The sequence below is a fragment of the Mustela lutreola genome, chromosome 16 (assembly GCF_030435805.1).
Source record: "Mustela lutreola isolate mMusLut2 chromosome 16, mMusLut2.pri, whole genome shotgun sequence".
NCBI lineage: Eukaryota > Metazoa > Chordata > Mammalia > Carnivora > Mustelidae > Mustela > Mustela lutreola.
The window spans coordinates 13222277-13242249 of record NC_081305.1 but is presented as its reverse complement, the minus strand read 5'-3'; the positions used below and the strand labels follow the sequence as shown (position 1 = coordinate 13242249).

At 40.6% G+C, this 19973-nt stretch overlaps 1 protein-coding gene across 3 annotated transcripts in view; it reads left to right on the top strand.

The window, feature by feature from the left end:
* The window catches only part of HYDIN (HYDIN axonemal central pair apparatus protein), a 385540-nt gene that overhangs the window by 51095 nt on the left and 314472 nt on the right, over window positions 1–19973 (top strand). The window contains exon 1 of one of the 3 annotated variants that reach the window (XM_059150956.1): window positions 9121–9193. The exons of 1 other annotated variant lie outside the window; for it this stretch is intronic. The gene's annotated coding sequence lies outside the window, so the exon portion shown is untranslated. Of the gene's footprint in view, window positions 1–9120; window positions 9216–19973 lie in introns of those variants that run through there. One more of the 3 variants, XM_059150955.1, reaches the window with a different exon arrangement.

The following is a 19973-nucleotide window of genomic DNA, read 5'->3' as shown; positions in this document are numbered from 1 at the left end:
GATGGTGAGTACGTAGAATTAGATGAGGAAACAGGGTGACATCAGTCTTGGTGAAGACCTTAGTCTCAGGCCAGACGGACCTAATAAGTCCTTCTGCTCACTGCCCGGGTGATTCTGGGCAGGTGACTTGTGCTTTTGGAGCCTTAGCTCCATCTGTGAGATGAAGAGACTAACCCCATGGGCGTGTGAGGACCCCGTGTGTCGCGCACTCTGTACGGATACAAAGGGCAAGGACTTCATCGGAAACACTAGGTACCATTTCTTCTACCATTTCTTTCTCTTCTACGTCTATCTAGATGTCTAGCTCTCTGATATCTCAAAGATATCCGATATCTTTGGTTATTTAAGCCTTCTTCCAGAATCTAGCCTCTTCAGCTTTCTTCAAAACCACCTCTTTTTTTTTTTTTTTTTTTTTTTTTTTGATAACAGGGTTCAGAGCGAAGTCATTTTCTGTCTGTAATGCCTAAAAGTCGCGTTTTGCAAATAATAACCCCACCCATTCATGTAACAATCTGCTATTTATCAAGTGTTTTCCTTCGCTGTTATTACTCAGTTTTCCGAATGGCTCTCTCTCTAATGGTGGTGTCACCGAGCTCACCATGCTCCGCCCTTCTCTTGCCTGTCATGAAGCTGGTGCCTGGCAGCAACCCCAGACCCCGACCTCCCTCCCCGCCCTGCACTGGCAGCTCCTCCCTTGTGGACACCTGGCTGTGGGTCATTCACATCTCACCACTGGGGTCACCTTTCACAGGGGCCTCTGGCTCAGCCCCTCAGCTGTTCTCCATCATAGCATCCTACTTTCCTATTTCAGAGCACTTTTCACATCTGATATTTTGTTTTTTATCCAAATTTTCATGCTACAACGTGGGCCTTTGTGAAAGTGAAATGTTTTCCTCTGTTTCCTTAGGTCATGTGTTCTTAGTATGGGTGACCTTATCCCCAAGGGGCAAAAACTGGTTCTTGGGGGAGCAAAAAAAAACCCCTTCAAATATCACTTTTTAATGCATAGAATGCAGATTTATCATAACATATAGACCAATATACAGCGCATACATATTAACATTTCGGAGGCATCATTAGAACAAATGTGTCTAAAAAGTCTCCTTAGGGGAGCAGTGATGGAAAAAAAAAAAAGGTTGAGAACACTGCTTTACAGAATAGAGCACTTTTGAGCATAGAGTAGCCTCATAAATAATATTTTTTGAATGTCTGATCATGCCTTTTAGTAGCTGCAGACACTGAGGTTGGGAGAGGTGAAGCAGTTAGCCTCAGCACCAAAAGGTGGTGGGCAGTGGAACTGAGCCTCCGACCTAAGTTTACCAGCTCCTGGGCTTTTTAGTCCAAGCTAACCAGTAAATGCCCAGTACATGCTTTTTGAGTTGACTTGAACATAGTAGACATTTTCACAAGAGGGAGCAAAATGAGCTCATATTTTCTAAGTGGCAGAGTCAACGTTCTCAGACATTCTACCCAAAAAAGTCATGTTAGTCTTCTTCTCTGGGGGCATTTGTGATGCGTTCTGCGTGGCTCATCTTTGAGATGGAACTTGATGCCATCTTCTGCTCTTGGTGAAGTAGGAATAAAAAGGTGGACAATATTTGTAGTGTCTTAGTAATTGTTTCACAGCATCTGTGGGCCAAAAGAAGCAGCCAACTATTCCATTTATTAAGTAATCAGGCCCCAGATAGCTTAATAAGTACATATGTCCTAACAACGTAATGCCTGTTGGTCACCGCACACCTTTGAAACCTTGGAAGCATGTCACACACCCCCCTCCACATTTCTATGCCACACTGATTTCCAAGTGGTGCATGTTTTCATCATAGCACTTATTTGAAAACCTGCTTTGACATGATTTCGTCATTGGAAACAGTATAATAATCTAGTGTTGAAACTGTGGACTATCTTAAGGTACTAGTTTCCCACAGATGTTGCTGTGATTCCTGTGAAGATTTAAAATATCCAGAGAGACCACTGTGAATTCTATGTGGTACCCTGAAGTGCCTCAGCAAACACTTTGAGAACTGTGGCGCTAGACCAAGGCAAGATATGAAGCTGGCTTGAGGTAGATGAGTGGCCGGAGAATTGGAAAGAAGTGGGAAATTTGGTATATATGGAGAAGTGAAAAACTGAATCCAGGAAAAACTGGTCCAAAATGGTGAAGGAACAGGGTGTGAGGATGGAGGAAAGAATGAAATTTAGGGCCTGGTTGATTGGAGAACTCCCATGTAGTAGATGGCTTTAAGGACTCTCACTTCCTTGAGAATGACCACAGTCCTCCATACGGGGGTGGCCCTGGCCACCGTACCATTCAGTGTGGCTCATCTCTAGCAGATGATTGAGCTGGAGGAATATGTTGCACTCGAGTCAGCCTAAGCCACTTGGATTTTCTCTTCTAAGAATTTGGAATTAAAACTTAGCATGTTTGTTTCCTATGACTACAGCAACAAATTATCACTAATTAGGTGGCTTCAAATAACAGAAATTTATTCTTTCAGGGTTCTGAAGTCCAGAGGTCTGAAATCAAGGAATAGGCAGGCCTGTACTCGCTTTGGAGGCTCTGGGGAGAATCCTTCCATGCCTCTTCCAGTTTCTAATTGCTCTGGTCGTCCTGGGCTTCCTTGGCTGTACCACTCCAATCCCTGCCTCTGTGGTCACATTCCTACCTCCCCTTTATGTGTCTGTGACTTCTTCCATTCTGTCTCTGACACAGTTGGTAGATTTAGGGTTCACCTGGATAATTTAGGATAATCTCATATCTCAGGACCCTTAATCACACCCGCAAAGACCTTTTTTTCTGAATAAGATAACATTCACAGGGTACGGGTATTGGGATGTGAGCATACCTTTTTCAAAACCACCATATAATCCACTACACTTGGAAATTTGCGGATGCTTGGGCACTGAGAGGATGGGTATATGGGATGACTGCTCTCTAAGATTTGGTAGAGAATAGGGGCACCTGGGTGCTTCAGTCAGTTAGGCGTCTGATCATTATCCCAGAGTCCTGGCATCAAACCCCACATCAGACTCCCTGCTCTGCAGGGAGCCTGCTTCTCCCTTTCCCTCTGCCTGCTGCTCCCCCGGCTTGTGCTCTCTCTCTCTCTTTCTCAACTAAATAAATAAATAAATAAATTCTTAAAAAAAAAAAAAAAGATTTGGTAGAGGATAGAGAGAGACAGGTCTAAAGGGAAAAAATGACACAGGTATCTATAGAGAAGTAGGGAGATTCGGGCCCAGAGAGAAGCAGACAGAGGGACTAGCCCTACTTTGGTTCTGTTTAATTTTCCACTTCTTGGTTCCTGTCCCCCAGGAAGCCCAGCTGCCTTCAGAATTTAAGATTTAGGTGAATTTTTCAATTAATTCTCCAGTTGGCTTAAACTAATTGGAGTTGGTTTCTCTAATTACAACCAAGAGGCTTGCTGAAGGTGAAATAGCAGAAGGGTGGTGAGATGGGTCTCAGTTTTGGAAAACCTTCAGTCTTCTTATGGCTGTAATTTATGCTACCCAAGCATCAGTAGGAAATATTGGCAGTGGCTATTCACAAAATGAGGCTGATTAAATTTTTTTTTTCCACATAAAACTGGCAAAGGTAGTTCATTTACCTCACTGTCTCAAAATGTGAGGAATTAAAATTTTCCCCCACAATAATACTTCTCAGAGGACTTGAGAGAACTGTGTTTCATTCTGAGCTCTAGTAAAGGAGAGCGCTCTGGGATTTGCTCAGCGTGGTCAGGATACAAGGTGTCTGACTAGAACTCATACCCTGTGAGGCACTGTTGGAGAGAAAATGGAGGACTTGGAAAGCCACAACAGATGGTTTTTAAATTGGAAAATTTTTCACATAAAAGAGATATAGGAGTCACATTCTGTTTTATTTCAGGAAAAGTTTTCAAAAATTTTGGCTGTTCAAATGCAGAGTGTCATGATGCTTGATCTTAGTTTTGGGAAAGTGTGAAAAGTAAGCATCTTCTACAAACAAAAGACTGAGCTCTTTGAGGGCAGGGACTGGACCTTATATGCTGAATATACTCCATGCCCAACATCAGTTCAGTGCTTAGTGGCTTCTCAGTCAAAGCTTGGTAAAGGGAAGAACAAAAAGCAAGAGTTTAAACAGAGGCTAGGTATCTTGGTTTGGGTTGCTGTGACAAAAACATACTACACTGTGGGTTAAACAATAGACATTTATTCCTTACTGTTCTTGAAGCCAGAAAGTCTAAGATCAAGGTGTCAGCAGGTTCAGTATCGGCTGAGAGTCTGCTTCCTGGTTCGTAGATGCTATCTTTTTGCTGTAACCTTACATGGTGGACATGCTCTAGGGAGCTCTCTGGGGTCTATTTTATAAGGACACTAATCCCATTCATGAGGGCTCCAGCCTCCTGATCGAATCACCCAAAGGCCGCACTTCTTAACACCAGCGTATTAGTTGGTTATTAGTAACCAACCAAGTAGTTGGGGGTTAGTAAATTCTGAATTTTGAATAATGACGCAAACATTTAGTCTTTAGCGCTGAGCAACTATCTACAGGTGATGTCAAAGAGATAGAAAGCCAGACTGAAGGATGGTGACAATATTCATTAGAATGACAGCTTTCCTTCTTAGGCCCTTGGTTTATGTTATTATCTTAATTCCGTCCTCACCGATCGGGTGCAGTAGTTCCCCTACTGCACAGATGTGGCCACTTAAGCGCTGAGAGGCTATGGAGCGAAGTCCACACTGGGGGTAAGTTCAGAGCTGGAGTCCTGTCACTATAGTAAGAAAAATCATTGCTCACGTATTGCTCTAAAAGTTTTATACACATTGATCTCTACAGCTTTTTATAATGGTGAATACATGATTTCTGGGTATTTGCCCCCTAAGTTCTTGACCATGGCTCTCCTCTGCATGGGCCCCATGAACCAGGATTGCTGAGGCTGGCTGGGTGGCTTGAGGCCCCAGGGCAACAGGCATATTTAACCACTGAAGTCGAAGGAAGGCTCAGTCTTCACTGCTTGTTGACCCAATTATCTGCTCACACCTTAGAAAGAACAGGACCTGGCCTCATCTCTTACCCAATACAAGTGTGAGGTTCCATAGTGTCAGGCAGATCTAGAATAGAGACCGTCTTCATCCTTCCTGTTGAAGACAAATAAATGTAAGTTAAAGATCCCCAAATTTGATCTACTTATGAATACCATTATTAATTCTCAGTGGGATATCCATTTCTAGACACAGGGTTTTTTTGTTTGTTTGTTTGTTTATGCATTTGTTTTTCCCTGTGTTGCCTGCCCACCTGTCTATCTGGCAGCGAGAATAAGCCAAGCTTTCATCCCTATGCAGCAGCTGCAGATGGGCTCCCTCTCAGAAGCCCTGGAAAGGCCTTTGGGGATTGGGGATTAAATGCTAGCTTAGGTCTGGCTCCGAGGCACTGTGTCTTTAGATAACCTCTTCTTCTCCCTGTAATACTATGCACTTTAATCCTTAACTTTATACATCGACTGCTCTGTACACTTCAGGAATAACACACATTCCTACTTGTATTTGTAGCCTGTCTCATATTTCTTCTGTAACCCTTCAGTCAGACAAGCGTGACTTATGGCTGCAGTCATAAAGCAACTTGATTTTTGTCTTCTCGTTTCTCTTTAAAATGTCTCTGTGGGACAAATGGTTTCCCTGCCCGTTGGCTGAACTCAGTCAGGTGCCAAGACTTTTGTGGACCCTCCTGAGTGTCAAAATCCAGTCTCAGGACAGTTGTTAAAATGTTCTGTCCAAGGTGATAATCAAAACTTTGAAAGTTGTGGCTTCCCTCCTTTTTGCTCTTGGGCTGCCGCCCATAGGAACCCTCCTGCAGGGGAATAGAAGCGGGGTCACCTTCTTCTTTCCCGTTGTCTTCTACTTGGGCTCATTGCCTGCCTCCACACCTGTGCCCCAAGTTTCGAAACTCTTTTCCGGTCCTGTTGGGATTAGAACATGAAGACGGAGGAAAGAAAAAGGCAGTAAGAAAATTGTTACTTGTCTGATACTGCCATGATTAAGATGATACTTCCACCTGCAGGGCACTTTCAAGAGTCTTTCAGAAAGTTTAACCTCATCGCCAGGAATCTGTACCCTACTGTTCTCTTACTGGGGTCAAATGCATTTCCCATTTACCTGGTTCTTTGCTTTTCCTTGGCCCCTAGGAACCTTTGCTGAAGTCCCTTTGTCTCACCAGATTTTCCTCTTAGAAAGGATCCAAAATAAACCCTACACATCTTTTTTGAGTGGCCCATAGGATCTCTATAGAAAACCCTCATGCCTTTTTTCACCTTGATACATCCTGGGGGGAGGGGACAGGTTGTCCCCAACCAACCAATTCTTGCTTTGCTCTGCTGTCTGCTGACTAGTTCACCCATCCCTTACCCTTTAGAATTTCCAGGTGGGATTCAGAAACAAGCCCCCTGTGACCCCAATAGGTTGAACTCACTGGTGGTCTTTGCAAAGCCTCCTTTTCTTGATGGATGGATAGGGGATGGGGCTCACAGCTAGCTCTCTTTAAAGGAATCCTCCCCCATCACCTACTCCTGACCCTTTTATATACTCATGTGTGAAAGGCTTAAGAGTTGTCTGACCTATTTTCTTTGTAAATTCTTTATCTAGTTCCTCTATTTGCAGTTTGCTATCTATCCTGCCTCAGCTGAAATATCTATTTTATTTTTTAAAACTTATTTATTTATTTAATTATTATTATTTTTTAAAAGATTTTATTTATTCACTTGACAGAGAGTTATCACAAGTAGGCAGAGAGGCAGGCAGAGAGAGGGGGGGGAAGCAGGCTCCCCTCTGAGCAGAGAACCCGATGCAGGGCTCCATCCCAGGACCCCAGGACCATGACCTGAGCCGAAGGCAGAGGCTCAGCGCACTGAGCCACCCAGGCGCCCCTTTATTTATTTATTTTAAGTGATCTCTACACCCATTGTGGGACTCAAACTCATGATCAAGAGTCATGTCCTCTTCTGGCTGAGCCTGCTAGGTGCCCCCTGAAAGTTCCATTTTAATATCTGTAATAAGATGTCACTTGTTTATTCAACTAGCATTAAGTTCCCACTAGACCAATGCTAATAGGAATATAATGCAAGCCAAATATATAATTTATCATTTTCTACCAATTACATTAAGAACAAGAAACAAGGGGCGCCTGGGTGGCCCAGTGGGTTAAGCCTCTGCCTTCAGCTCGGGTCATAAACCCAGGGTCCTGGGATCAAGCCCCACATCAGGCTCTCTGCTCAGCAGGGAGCCTGCTATCCCCTCCCTCTCTGCACCTGCCTCTCCACCTACTTGTGATCTCTCTCAAATAAATAAATAAATAAATAAATTCTTTAAAAAAAACCAAACAAGAAACAAGTGAAAATAATTTTAATAATAATCTTACTTAACCTTATATATCCAAAATGTTATTATTTCAGTATGAAATCAATATTAAAAATTCTTAATGAGCTATTTTACAGTCTTGTCTTGCACTTGGTGTTTTAAAATCTGGAGTTTATATTGCTCCACATTCCAGTGTGGACCAGCCACAAACCAAATGCTCAATGGTTGCAAGTATGAGGTGTATACTATGATAGACAGCGTGGCAGTAGATTGTGAGCTTTACAGGCAAGACTGGTGCTCTTCTTGGTCATTACTATGTACCATAGACCAAGCACTGGATCTCTGTGAAATTGAACTGAAATATAATAGAATGAAGAAATTATCATTGTTCAGTGGCTTTGCACAACACATATAGTCTAAATCACTCAATTCTGCATATGTTTAGTTAGCCCACATAGTTTGTAATTCATTTATTCCACAAGCATTTATGCTTCATAAAGACAGAAGTATTTGTCTTATTCCCACGGTCCATGTAATTTCTAGTTTTGTGATACGGGGGTTCATGTAGTCAACAAATATTTATTCAGTGTCCATGCCGGGCCAGTTATTTTAGGTGCTGGGGAAACTGTGTTGAGTGATGTCTCTGTCCTCCGGGAGCTCACAGACATTGCAAAGTCACAATGGCTATGAAGGAAAGAAAGGGTGATGTGATAGGGGTGACTGGGGATGGCCGGGTGAGGGAGGAGGGAGAAGGTGCCAGTCCTTTGAAAATCCGGGGGAAGGGCAATCTGATTGTCTCTTCCCACAGTCTTACAAGCCGTCTCCTTTTCAGCTGTACTGGCCTTTCATTTTCTCTAACATTCTAATTCATTTCTTTTGGCTTACTGTATCTTTTGCCTGTGATGCTGTCTTCCTTGCTCTTCTCCAGCTGGTGTCTTGTCACATCTTGGCTCAAATGCAGTCTCCTCAGTGTGAACCTCTCTGACCCCCCTATCTATAGGACATGTTACCTTAGACACTTCCCGTCATATCACATTTTATTTATTATCATAAACTGAAATGATCTTGTTTATTCATCTGTTGTTTCCCACACCACAAGGAAAACTCTGAGAAATCAGGGACTTTGTCTTCACAATTGCTATACTCCAGTGGCTAGAAAGGCACTTGTTTCAAATGTATGACTCATAATTAGTGATCAATAGATATTTTTTGAATGAATGAATGAAAGTCAAGAGTTAAAGTCTTTGAGAGATGTCTCAAGGCAGGATATGAGTGATGCCACCGTCTAAATGAAGTCTGGGAAGAATCACACTTTTTATCTGTGGACTCTGAGAAGGAAGATGGGGTTAATACATATAGAAATTATTCTTTTGGACTGTCTCGAGTTCTGGTTCTGGCTCCTTTGAGAATCTGTAGTTATGGACCATCCCTCCTGGGTGAGTGGACATAGACTTTTGCATATAACGTAAGAGGGTTCACGGACATTCTACCTGAAGATAAAATTGGCGCCAAGTTAAAAAAAAAATTCTGTGGAAGCAAGAACGGTTGCAGTAACAAGGAGAGACAAATGTTTCACGAGACAAGGCATGAAGCACATTTCGGAAGTGAGGACAGGTGCCTGCAGTAGGGTGCCTTTAGGGAGAGAGGGCATCCGAAGAATTCCTGAAAACCAAGGTCACTTCCACCCAACAGCGCAGCCGGGCAGTTGCTATGGACGCTTGCCTTGTCCAATCACACTGCGGCTTGCTAGGCTGCGGGGTGCTCCGTGGTTGCTGTGGCAACGGATGGCAACAGCTCGGGCCGGGAAGCTGGAGGTGAGCGGGCGGCTTGGAGCTGCTTGCGGAGCTCCTCGGCTTCGGCTGCACCTGTGAGTTGGACGCAAGGTCTTGGTGAGGAGCCGGGGACAGAATTGACAGGCAGTCGCGGGCATTCCGGAGTCGGAGGTCCTTGCAGTGATCAAGGGGTCACAGTGCGAGGGGTTTAGGGACTGGCCAGGGCATCTTCTCCTCATGTTCCCACCCTTTATCTCGTGGGTTCCCCAAGCTTTCCAGATCCCGCTCCTCCTCAGCCTTCTCTGACCCCTTCTTCTTATTCTCATTAAAATAGCAGAACCTCCGACCTTGGTGTTCACTTTGCTTCTAACTTCTACTTAGCTGTGAGGCTTGGGGGCCAATCGTTTCCCATATTTTCTCGCCCAGATAAGTTGCCCCCCTTCCATCCCTCCAATCCCTTCCAGTTTCCTTCCCAGAAAGACTGTGAGGATCAATGACTGACCCATAAACCCTCAGACATGCTTCCTCTCTGTGGTTGCATTTGACAGCCATGGTCCTGGGAGGTGATTTTAATCATGAACCTGCCTTTACTCTGGAGCCTTCTGGCTCAGAGACTGGCCGGTGATGGGGACTAGCCAGTGGCCGTTGCTATGATTCTTAATCCCCACCTTTGCTGGATACCAGGTGTGTTGTCCTCGGTGTGTGCTCACCTGTTTGCCTTGGATTTGTTTCTTGCTCCTTTTCTCTACTGGGTCTTGTCCTTTTCGGTTCATAGTACTTCACATACTGTATTTTATCAAGAGGATTCTTCCCCGCTCTTCTTTACTCCTTAAAGTAATAGAGGTTCTCCTTCATGTCCAGTACTAAGGCACGTGTTTTGCTGGAAAGAAAAAATACTGTTACACACGAGATCTGTGTGCCCTTGATGAGGTTGTCTAGTGGACTCACATTTTACTGTGTGAAGTTCAGAAGTCAGCGCTAAGGTCAAAATTGGATGCAGTCAAAAATATCTCGAGACAATCCCTTTAAATCACCTCGAGCAAACCAGTTCTGAAATCGAACCATTGAAAAGCTTTCATTCTGAGAATATTTAAAATTCTAATTTATAGACTTTTCCCGTATGTCTCCATAAATTAGAAGAAGGATAAATTTGTCAGTTTCATTACGTCTTTATTCTAAATTTTGCTGTGGCTCTCATTTCCTACCTGAGTTCCTTTCTTGACAATGTTGAGGAGGCTGGCGCCCTTTGAAAGGCTACCTGGACATCACTCTTTGCTTCTTGGGCTGGTAAATCCTTTGTATCATTCATATGGACCTTCCGTGGTGTCCCCAGCGTGTACTGGACTGACAGACTGTTCCAGCAGTGATGACGCCAACACTAGCATTTTCAGGATTGTCTCACCTCGTCCTACAACCCACTGACTGGAAAAGAAAAGACAACCACCCAAATATTTATTTTATTTTTATTTGTTTGTTTGTTTTTAACCACCCAACTATTTTAAGGGTTATTTTTCTGTCTTTCAATTTAGCTAAGTATGAATATAGTAGAAATTCCATCATCCCCATTGAAGTAACTCTCCTGGGGTCTTATTTTAGAGATTGTATTGCTTTGCATCGGCATCAACACTTGATATTTCCAGTGTTTAATGAGTTTGTCTTTCTAATGGAAAAATAATGGTTATTACTTTACTATAATTTGCATTTTCCAGATTAGTGAAATTGAGTGGTTTATGTCTGTTCACTCTTGATAATTGGTCTTCTGGGGATTGCCTTTTTCTTTATTGTTTCCCAATTTAAATTTGACTGTCCTTCTTGTATTGATTTGTAGGATTATTGTACATACCCTGGATATTGATGCTGTATGCTATGTTAAGATATGAATTAAATTAAATTTTCTCCTAGTGTGTTCTTAGCTGTTTTTTAAAGTCAGATTGAGGATTTATAATTTATGTACTATAAAATTCACCTCTTTTACTTCCATGTGATTTGAAAAATATATGGCATGTAACCACAGTAATATATAGAATGATTCTATTAGCTCAAAAAGTTGTAGTCAATCCCCTTTCCCTACCTCCAGCCCCTGGAAACCAATGATCTAATTCCCGTTTCTGTGTTTTCCAAAACATCAGGTAAATGGAATCAGAAAATACACAGCATTTTTTGTCTGGCTTGTTTTATTTAACACATTGATTTTGAGATTTCTCCATGCTGTCACACATAACTAGCTCATGCCTTATTGCTGAGTACTATTCACAGTTTTCTTCCATGGATTATGCTATCTAAAACTCTTTGCCTAATCCAAGGTAACACCAATGTTCTTTTCTGTTTTCTTCTCAAATTTTTATAGACTTATGTTTTACATTTTATTTCATTTTCATTGTTTTATTTTAATCATTTTCTTGTTTTGTTATTTCATTTTATTTGTATATGAGCAAACTTAGATTTATTTTGAGCGTGAGAATGATTCTTATAACGAACCACAAAGCAGAGAGGAAGTTATTATTTGTTATTAGTTAGTGGGTTAGTTCCACAAACTTCAAAACGGTTTTGAGAATGTTTTTCCACATTAGCAGCAAAAACATTTAGAACATGAAAACTCTTCATCAAGTTTGAAAGAAGTCTGGATAGCTTGTGAGTACTGCAATCATGTTTTAACTGATACACTTTGGGATCTGCATAAAGTAGTGATTCTTGATCCTGGGTATGGGGATCTTTAGATTTTATGTTTATGTTCATCTTGTGGTGGACAGGGTTCCGAGATTTTTCCTGATTCCTAGTGGGACTGAGACCTCAAAGGTCAAAGATTACTGGCTTAGAATGAGTACGTATCAGAACACAGGGGGTAGCAATACACTCGATTATGGTCGTTATCACTGAAAGTGAAGAAACAGCCATTTCCTGTAGGCAGTCTCTTCTCAAATGATTCCTTCCAAGATCTGTTCCCTCATTAATGCTTCAGAGACACTTAGCATTTGGCCGCTCTTCATATACAATATCTTGCAAAGGGAATGAGGACTTGAAATAAGGCAAAAATGATTGTAGGATCGTGGCTGGGAGGATTTCAGGTGGGGCAGAGAAGGATAAGTAAGAAATTGACAAATCACCAGATGCCTCTACCGTGATTTGATTTGAAAAACTGTGCAGTCTTTTTATTTCTTTGAGAATTTAAAATGCTAAAGTTCTGATTTTTTTTTTTAAGAGTCATAGTTACCCCTGTGATAGGGAGGAAAAGTGGGCTTTTAAAAAAGCATTCTTGGCTTAAAAAAAAATGTTCTTTGCTTGATTGAAAGGCTTGTCAGAAAGTATATGATCTTGTCAAAGTAGTGCTCTTCATCTTACAGTGAATACAAAAGTTAACTTGGTTGACTTTAAAGAAAAATTTCTGTGAGATGCCTTAGGAAGAAATCTCTTGTAATTTCTTGGCAGTTCGCAATCTCCTGCATTTTATTTGGCATCTTCTTACTTTAGTAGACTATCTAAAATATCCTGTAAGGTTGCTCTAATAACATTATGATCTGACTGTGTCTGTGTCTGTTTTTATTTCTCTAAACCATTATTGTAAGCTCAAGTTAAATAACTTTCCCTAATTCTATGTTCTGTACAACTATGTTGTTGATGCTTATTTTTATTATAAACAATCCACCCAAGTTTGCCGCCGTGGCTTTGAAAAATCCCTAATTAAAATAGATTTCAAGGTTAAGCTATTTTTATTCATGCCTGAAAACAATTACCTATACTTGTGGCTCTTAAAATAATAACAGTGTTGTAAGCATATTTCAAAACCAGGAAGGCAGAAATTTGTGTTTATGAAAGCCAAAAAATTAGTCTTGCAATGCTTGGGAATGTCCCTGGTAATTAATTATAGGTGATGTGTATTATATGGAGCTCAAAGATTTTAGCAGGGAAAAAAGGGGGCCTGATGTATTTAATTTCTGATATAATTCCTGTCATTCTCAGAGGGAATTAAAGTTTAAGAAAAAGGAATAACAAAGGGATATAATCTGAGAATAGTAATTAATAACTTTGGCTTTACCAGGATGAGATTCCATAATAAATGGTAGGCTGTCATTTGCTAAATCATGAAATATTGTGGAGGGAAGAGGCAACATACTTTCACAATATGGCTCATCATGTTAGAACTGTTAGTGGTAGTGGAGTTTTGTACTTGTGAAGCATTTGTGTTTTTACATCGCTGCTTGTAATTATAATTAAACAGATGGTTCCTGAAAAGATAGTGTGTTCTTAGCAATTAAAGCCATGGCAAGCAGCTTTTCCTCTTCCCCAACATACAATTAAACTGAATGGAATCGCACACCCTGTGGGTGCTTCAGAGGAAAGGTTCTATGCAGATTCAAGCAGATTAGTATTCTGTTCCCCAGCCCTGTCATCTTGCCCCTGCAAATGGAGAGCTTCGCAGCTGCAGAGGACTTCCAAACATGGGTTTTAGGAAGTAGTTACCTCTTCTCTGCTTTCTCCCCAAATCCTACTATTGTTATAGGAAGACTGACATATTATGTTTTTATTTTTAATTTTTAAAATTAAAAAAAAAAGATTTACTTATTTGATAGAGAGAGAGAGAGAGAGAGCATGAGAGGGAGGGGCAGAGGGAGAGAGAATCTCAAGCATGCTGAATGTGGAGCCAGACATGGGGCTCAAACCCAGGACCCTGAGATAGTGATCTGAGCCGAAACCAGGAGTCAGACACTCAACTGACTGCCACCCAGACACCCCTGAGAGATTGTTTTTATTTTTTTTTAATTAAAAAAATTTTTTTTAAAGATTTTTATTTATTTATTTGACAGATCACAAGTAGGCAGAGAGGCAGGCAGAGAGAGAAAGGAAAGCAGGCTCCCTGCTGAGCAGAGAGCCCAATGTGGGGCTTGATCCCAGGACCCTGGGATCATGACCTGAGCTGAAGGCAGAGGCTTTAACCACTGAGCCACCCAGGCACCCCTAGATTCTGTTTTTAAATGGGATCTTTGGAACAGTCTCTAACAACCATTAGATGTGTTGTTTCTTACATGGCTTTCTAAATTTTGGTCACTCTGCTAATGAAATTCCTTAAGGGCACAGGAAAATTAGATTTTTTTTTTCTTCTTAAGACCATGAATGTTGACATGTTTTGCTTATGAAAAAAGTCCTTTCATTTCAGAATTTTTATCTAAAGAATATAGAATTTACTTTGGATTCTAGGAAAACCAAATTCTGTTTCATTTATGATTCCTATTACAACAAAGAAACTTAAGGAGATTTTTTTTTTCAACAAGGATTCAGCACCCTGTGAAATATTTCACCATTCGAAGTACAGCTTTGTGGCCAGTGGTCCCTCCCTTGAACTAACTCCCAGCAGTGTTAATGGGTCTCCCCCAGAGCAGTGTGGTTTGAGCCTGTGGTGCTCTGTTCACAGATGAAACCTTGGAAGAAGTGTTTTGTTTGCACGAGTACAAATAGGCCCAAATATACTTTCAGTGATTTTAGGTACAGGCTTTTGTGCCCACAAGTAGCAGTTATTTGCTGGGGTAATTAACCATCTGCACCTTATTATGGGAGTGCAGCTGGCTAATTATGCCCAGTGCCATAGGGCAGGTTCAACTTCTCATCTGCATAAGAAGCGGATTTGCAACAAAGGGCACTGACCTTTACAAATGAGTCCCTAAATTTAACCAGTTCAGTTGGAGGTCACCACTCATGGATCTTTGTTTTGTTTTGTTTTGTTCAGAAGTGAAATTTATATATGGGTAATGATATTTCTATTTGTAAAGCAATTAATAGAGAACCATAGGACAGCCATATTATTATGAGCCAGGGACAATGAGATCCCTGCTGAGTTCAGATTGTTTTGGTTCTTCATTTTGAAAAAGTGGAACATCAGTATGGATGTACATGTATTCGTGAACTTGTATGGAGACTTCAAATAAGGCAAATTGGCATATTAACTATTTCAGAATCATTTTCAGCGATGGTCATACATTATTCTTGTATCCATCCGATAGTTGTACATTAGTGGATGGTTCGTTTGAGGAAACAGCAGAATCTTACATTTTAGGGCAGTTCAAATTCACAGACAGTACTAAGTGTGAAGGAGATCTGCTGGGATGAACTTCCCGTATTTGTCTGTCTAAAATTGTCCTTCATTCACCACTACTCTTGAAAGATATTTTTGCTGGTTATAGAATTAAAAAATGGCAGTTTTTTCTTCCAGCATATTTGAATTCATCATTCTACTATCTTCTGGCTTCCACTGTGTTGATAAATGAACTCTCAATGTAACCACAGCTCCATTGAAAATAATCTTTTTTATTGGTTCTTTTAATAATTTTTCTCTTTATTTTTGGTTTTCTTTACCCTCTCAAAGACAAGTCCAGGTATGGATTTTTTTTCTCTCTCTCATCTATGCAGCTTAGAATTTGATGGGCTTTTTGAACCTACATATTGGTCTTTTCCAACATTGCAGAAGATTACCCAGCTCTTAGTTTTCAATTACGTCCTCAAACTCCTCTCCTGTCACTCAAGGCTCCCATGACATGAGTTCTCTGCCCTTCATGTCTCTGACTTCCCTTGTATGTTTTCTCTTCCTCTGTCACTCCATGTACTGACCTGCCTGATTTTTCTGATCCATTTTCTAGTTCAGTCATCTTCTCCTCAGCTGTTTAAAATATGTTTTTTACGGGGCACCTGGGTGGCACAGTGGGTTAAAGCCTCTGCCTTTGGCTCAGGTCATGGTCCCAGGGTCCTGGGCCTGAGCCCCGCATCCGGCTCTCTGCTCAGTGGGGAGCCTGCTTCCCTTCCTCTCTCTCTGCCTGCCTCTCTGCCTACTTATGATCTCTGTCTGTCAAATAAATAAATAAAGATCTTTATTAAAAAAATGTTTTTTACTTTTCTGAGAAATTTCTAAATTTAGTCACTTTTTCATTGTTAGATGTTGTGTTTGAATCTTTTTCAAATCTGCTGTACAACTTCCTCTGACAGCATTTTGTTTTTTAAAAATTTTCAAACCTGAAGAAAACTTGAAGTAATTGTACCAAATATTCTTTACTTGGATCCGTCACTTGTTGTTACCATTCTCACATTTGCTTTTGCTTGCTCTCTCTCTCTCTTTTGAATATTTGAAAGCAATATATGACTTGTAGAGGGAGATGTTGTGACACTGCTCCTTTATATAAGTTAGCAGGTATTTGCTAAGGTCAAGAACATTCTTTTACATAACCACAGTGCTGTTTTCACATCAAATTGATACAGTATTGTCTAATACACACTCTATGTCCATGTTTCCCCATGTTTTTAAAGATTTTAATTATTTATTAGAGCACATGCGGGAGCACAAGCAGGGGGACAGGCAGAGGGAGAGGGAGAAGAAGCAGGCTCCCTACTGAGCAGGGAACTTGATGTGGGACTTGATCCTAGGACCCTGGGATCATGATCTGAGCTGAAGGCAGATCCTTTACCAACTGAGCTACCCAGGTGCCCCTCCCCAGTTTTTGAATAAAATATAATAGTTGTTTTAAAAAAATGAAATCCAGGATCCAAAGATTATATGCTATGTTGAGCTATGAAGCTTTTTAGTTCCCTTTAATGTAGAACAGTTTCCTTGACATTTGGTGGTGGGGGGGTGTTTGTTGGGTTTTGTTTTTCAGGACATTGGCATTTTGGGAGTCCAGTTATTTACAGAACTGCTGTAATTTAAAAAAAAATAGATTTGTGTGCCCTAAAGATATCTTCAGGTTTATCTGTTAGTTCTTCAAACAGTAAAAACGTAGTTGTTTTATAGTGTGTATCTAATAAGTCCCCTATATGAAAACTTTGATGATCTTTCTGACATTTTTAGTTTCTGCTAATTTTGTTTATGGTATCTAGTTTTCTTATTTCTTTTCCTTATTGTCCTTAAAATATTATTTGTAGGGATTTGTACTTTTTGAGATATGGGATTGATGGTACCTTCCGTGATAGAATTACATATGCTTCTGCGAGACACCTCAAGATCTGTTAATGTGGGACTACCCTAAACCTAGCTCATGGCTTGAAGTTCTCTGGCCAGATTAGTGGATGGACTTGGGCTGCAGTTTGAGTCAGTAGTGCCCCCAACTTGTGGAATATTTTTTACCCTTTCCTTTTCTTTTTCTTCTCTTTCTGTGCTAAGCACCATCACAAATTCTGCTATGGCTTTCTGGGGATGATGATGGAGTGGCCAGTCTTAAGTTTGGTCCCAGCCTAGGGTGAGAGATTTCTCATTAAACTTCCCATCTTTAGTAGGCTCTAATTGTTGACTTCCATCTCATTGCCCAGCACAGCCACCAAATAAAGCCCCAATTTTTAAAGAGTAGTAAATGCTCTGCGGCAGAAGGGGCTATGGAGTTTTAGTGCTTCACTTACTCCTCTGGTGTTGATCACATTTAGATTTTGGTCTGGTAATTGCTCATTATATTGAGAGGCTTTTTAAAAAAATTATTTTATTGATAGGCTTTTAATACTTTTAGGGAGATTAACATTTATCTCCCCTAAAGTTTTTAGTAGCGTTCACATGAATGGTTGGTTCAACCATTCTGCCACTTCCGGAAATGGAAGTCCTCTTTAATTTTAGGAGAAAAATTTATTTTTGTCCTTATTAGAAATGTAAGTTGGATATAGGTATTTTTCATAGTATTGTAATGGAAATCAATCTGGCCAAGCTCTGTGACACCAATACACTAAGAATTTCCCAGTTAGTATTTGCCAATGTGATAATGAAAGAAGAAAAAAGACCCTGTTATACATCAGACAGTTCAGGTACGGTTTTATAGTATGCAGCCAACCTCTGTCATTGGTTTTCATTATTGAATTCTGTTATGACAGCTATCCAGTGTGAATTAAAAGAAATACATTTGACATTTTAATAAAGGTAGACATATAGCATTTAACAAGTAGCTGCTGGTGAGGATATATGAGCTAGTGATTAGTGTTGAAAGCACTCAGTTTGATCAGGGTCAAGCTAACTTGCTGTTCATTTGCTCCCGGGAATTACCACATCCCTAATGGCTGACAGAGACTGATGAAAGCCCCGGTCCCTTTCTTCATTGATGTTGGTTGGAGCCCTGAAAGGGTCAATGAATAAATCCAGATTTGCTCTAATATGTATGGCTGACTTTCTTAAAGGGATTCTAAATATTTTCTGTGAAAGGAAATTTGATCCCCAGGCATTATTTTTGTCAGTGGGATTTGGTTAACAAATAAGATCACTTTCAAATAATGTTTGCAAGGAACCCTAAGTTGTTAATACTTAGAGGAAATGCAAATAAAATGTACCCATTTTCTGTAAAGAATTTTCTCTGTAACCCTTTATAGGATTATATAGTTCTTTAAAGTATGAAAAGTGTGAAATAGGTAAAGTATGAAGTATTTCGGACCCAGATGACCCAGAATTTTTGGATCAATGTGAACTTCCACAGAGACCTTGCTATGTGCTAGTTTTATTCACATGTGAACTTGGGAAGAGCAGAATTATTTGTGTATGGAATTACCTGTCCTGTGTTACCTAATCCAAGTATCTAATGACGTTTTATGATTTCCAGATTTTTATGCATCCTGGATGGTACATCCTGATTGATACCCTGATGGTTCAAATGAATTAGTCTATGCATTATACACAAGTGCAAAATGTATAAGCTTTTTCTCTTCTATTCTAATAGAAGTAAGGTATTTTCAACTGGCTTTGGAAATAGCAACTTATACTATCATGTATTACTTATTTGCAAGTCTTCCTAATAAATCCCAGGAGTAAATTTTAAGTAAATGTATGATTTCTAGGATGCCTGGGTGGCCTTGGTTAAGCATCTGCACTCAGCTAAGGTCATGATCCCAGGGTCCTTGGATTGAGTCCTGCATTGGTCTCTTTGCTCACTGGGGAGTCTGTTTCTCCCTCTGCCTGCCTCTCTGCCTGCTTGTGCTCTTTCTTATCAAATAAATAAATAAAATCTTCATAAAAAATTTACAATTCTTAAAAATAAAACAATTATCCATTTGAGAGTGATAGGTTTCAAGTAATAGAAACTTAGTTCAAACTTCAATACAGCTTAATTAGCATAAGGAATTTATTAGTCCATTTAGTTAGAACCCTAGGACGGCTGATAAGTTGAAAAGATAAACCACTTGTGTCAGGGCCTCAAGGTTTATAACTACCCTCTTTTCTTTTTTTTAAAGATTTTATTTATTCATTTGTCAGAGAGAAAACATGAGCACAAGAAGGGGGAGCGGCAGGCAGAGGGAGAGGGAGAAGCAGCCTCCCCGCTGAGCAAGGAGCCTGGTGTGGGGCTCCATCCCAGGACTCTGGGATCATGACCTGAGTTGAAGGCAGACACTTAACCAACTGAGCCCACCCAAGTGTTCCTAGAGCTGCTTTTAACAGCAGTGTAATTCACGCATCTTCATCATTCTTTCCTCCTAGCATCTGTCCGTCCTTTTCACATTTCTGATTTTATCTCCTTGGCTTGCCTTTTTTTTCCCCCCCTCAAAAAATGCTTTTTCCATGTGGTGGGAAAGATGGCTGCCAATAGCTTTAAATTCATTTTCACCCCAGCAAAACCGAGGGAAAAAATTCTCTTTCTCAATGGCCAGCTATCATTAAAGGGAAGGATTCTGACTGACATTATTAGAGTCCCACGCTCATACCCAAGACCAGTCAGAGCACAGGAGAATGGATACTATGATTGTCCAGGTTTCGCTACCTTTTCTGGACAGGAAAGTGGCTTCTTACAGGAAGAAGGAGAACTAGCGGGTCGGGGAGAATTATACTAGACAGCCAAAAGAAATCCTTTATAAATAAAAGTAGATTGTTAAAAGGAGTTAAGAGCTGTTGGAGAGTATTCCTAATTGAGTATGCATTTCTTGAATCCAAGTAAGATA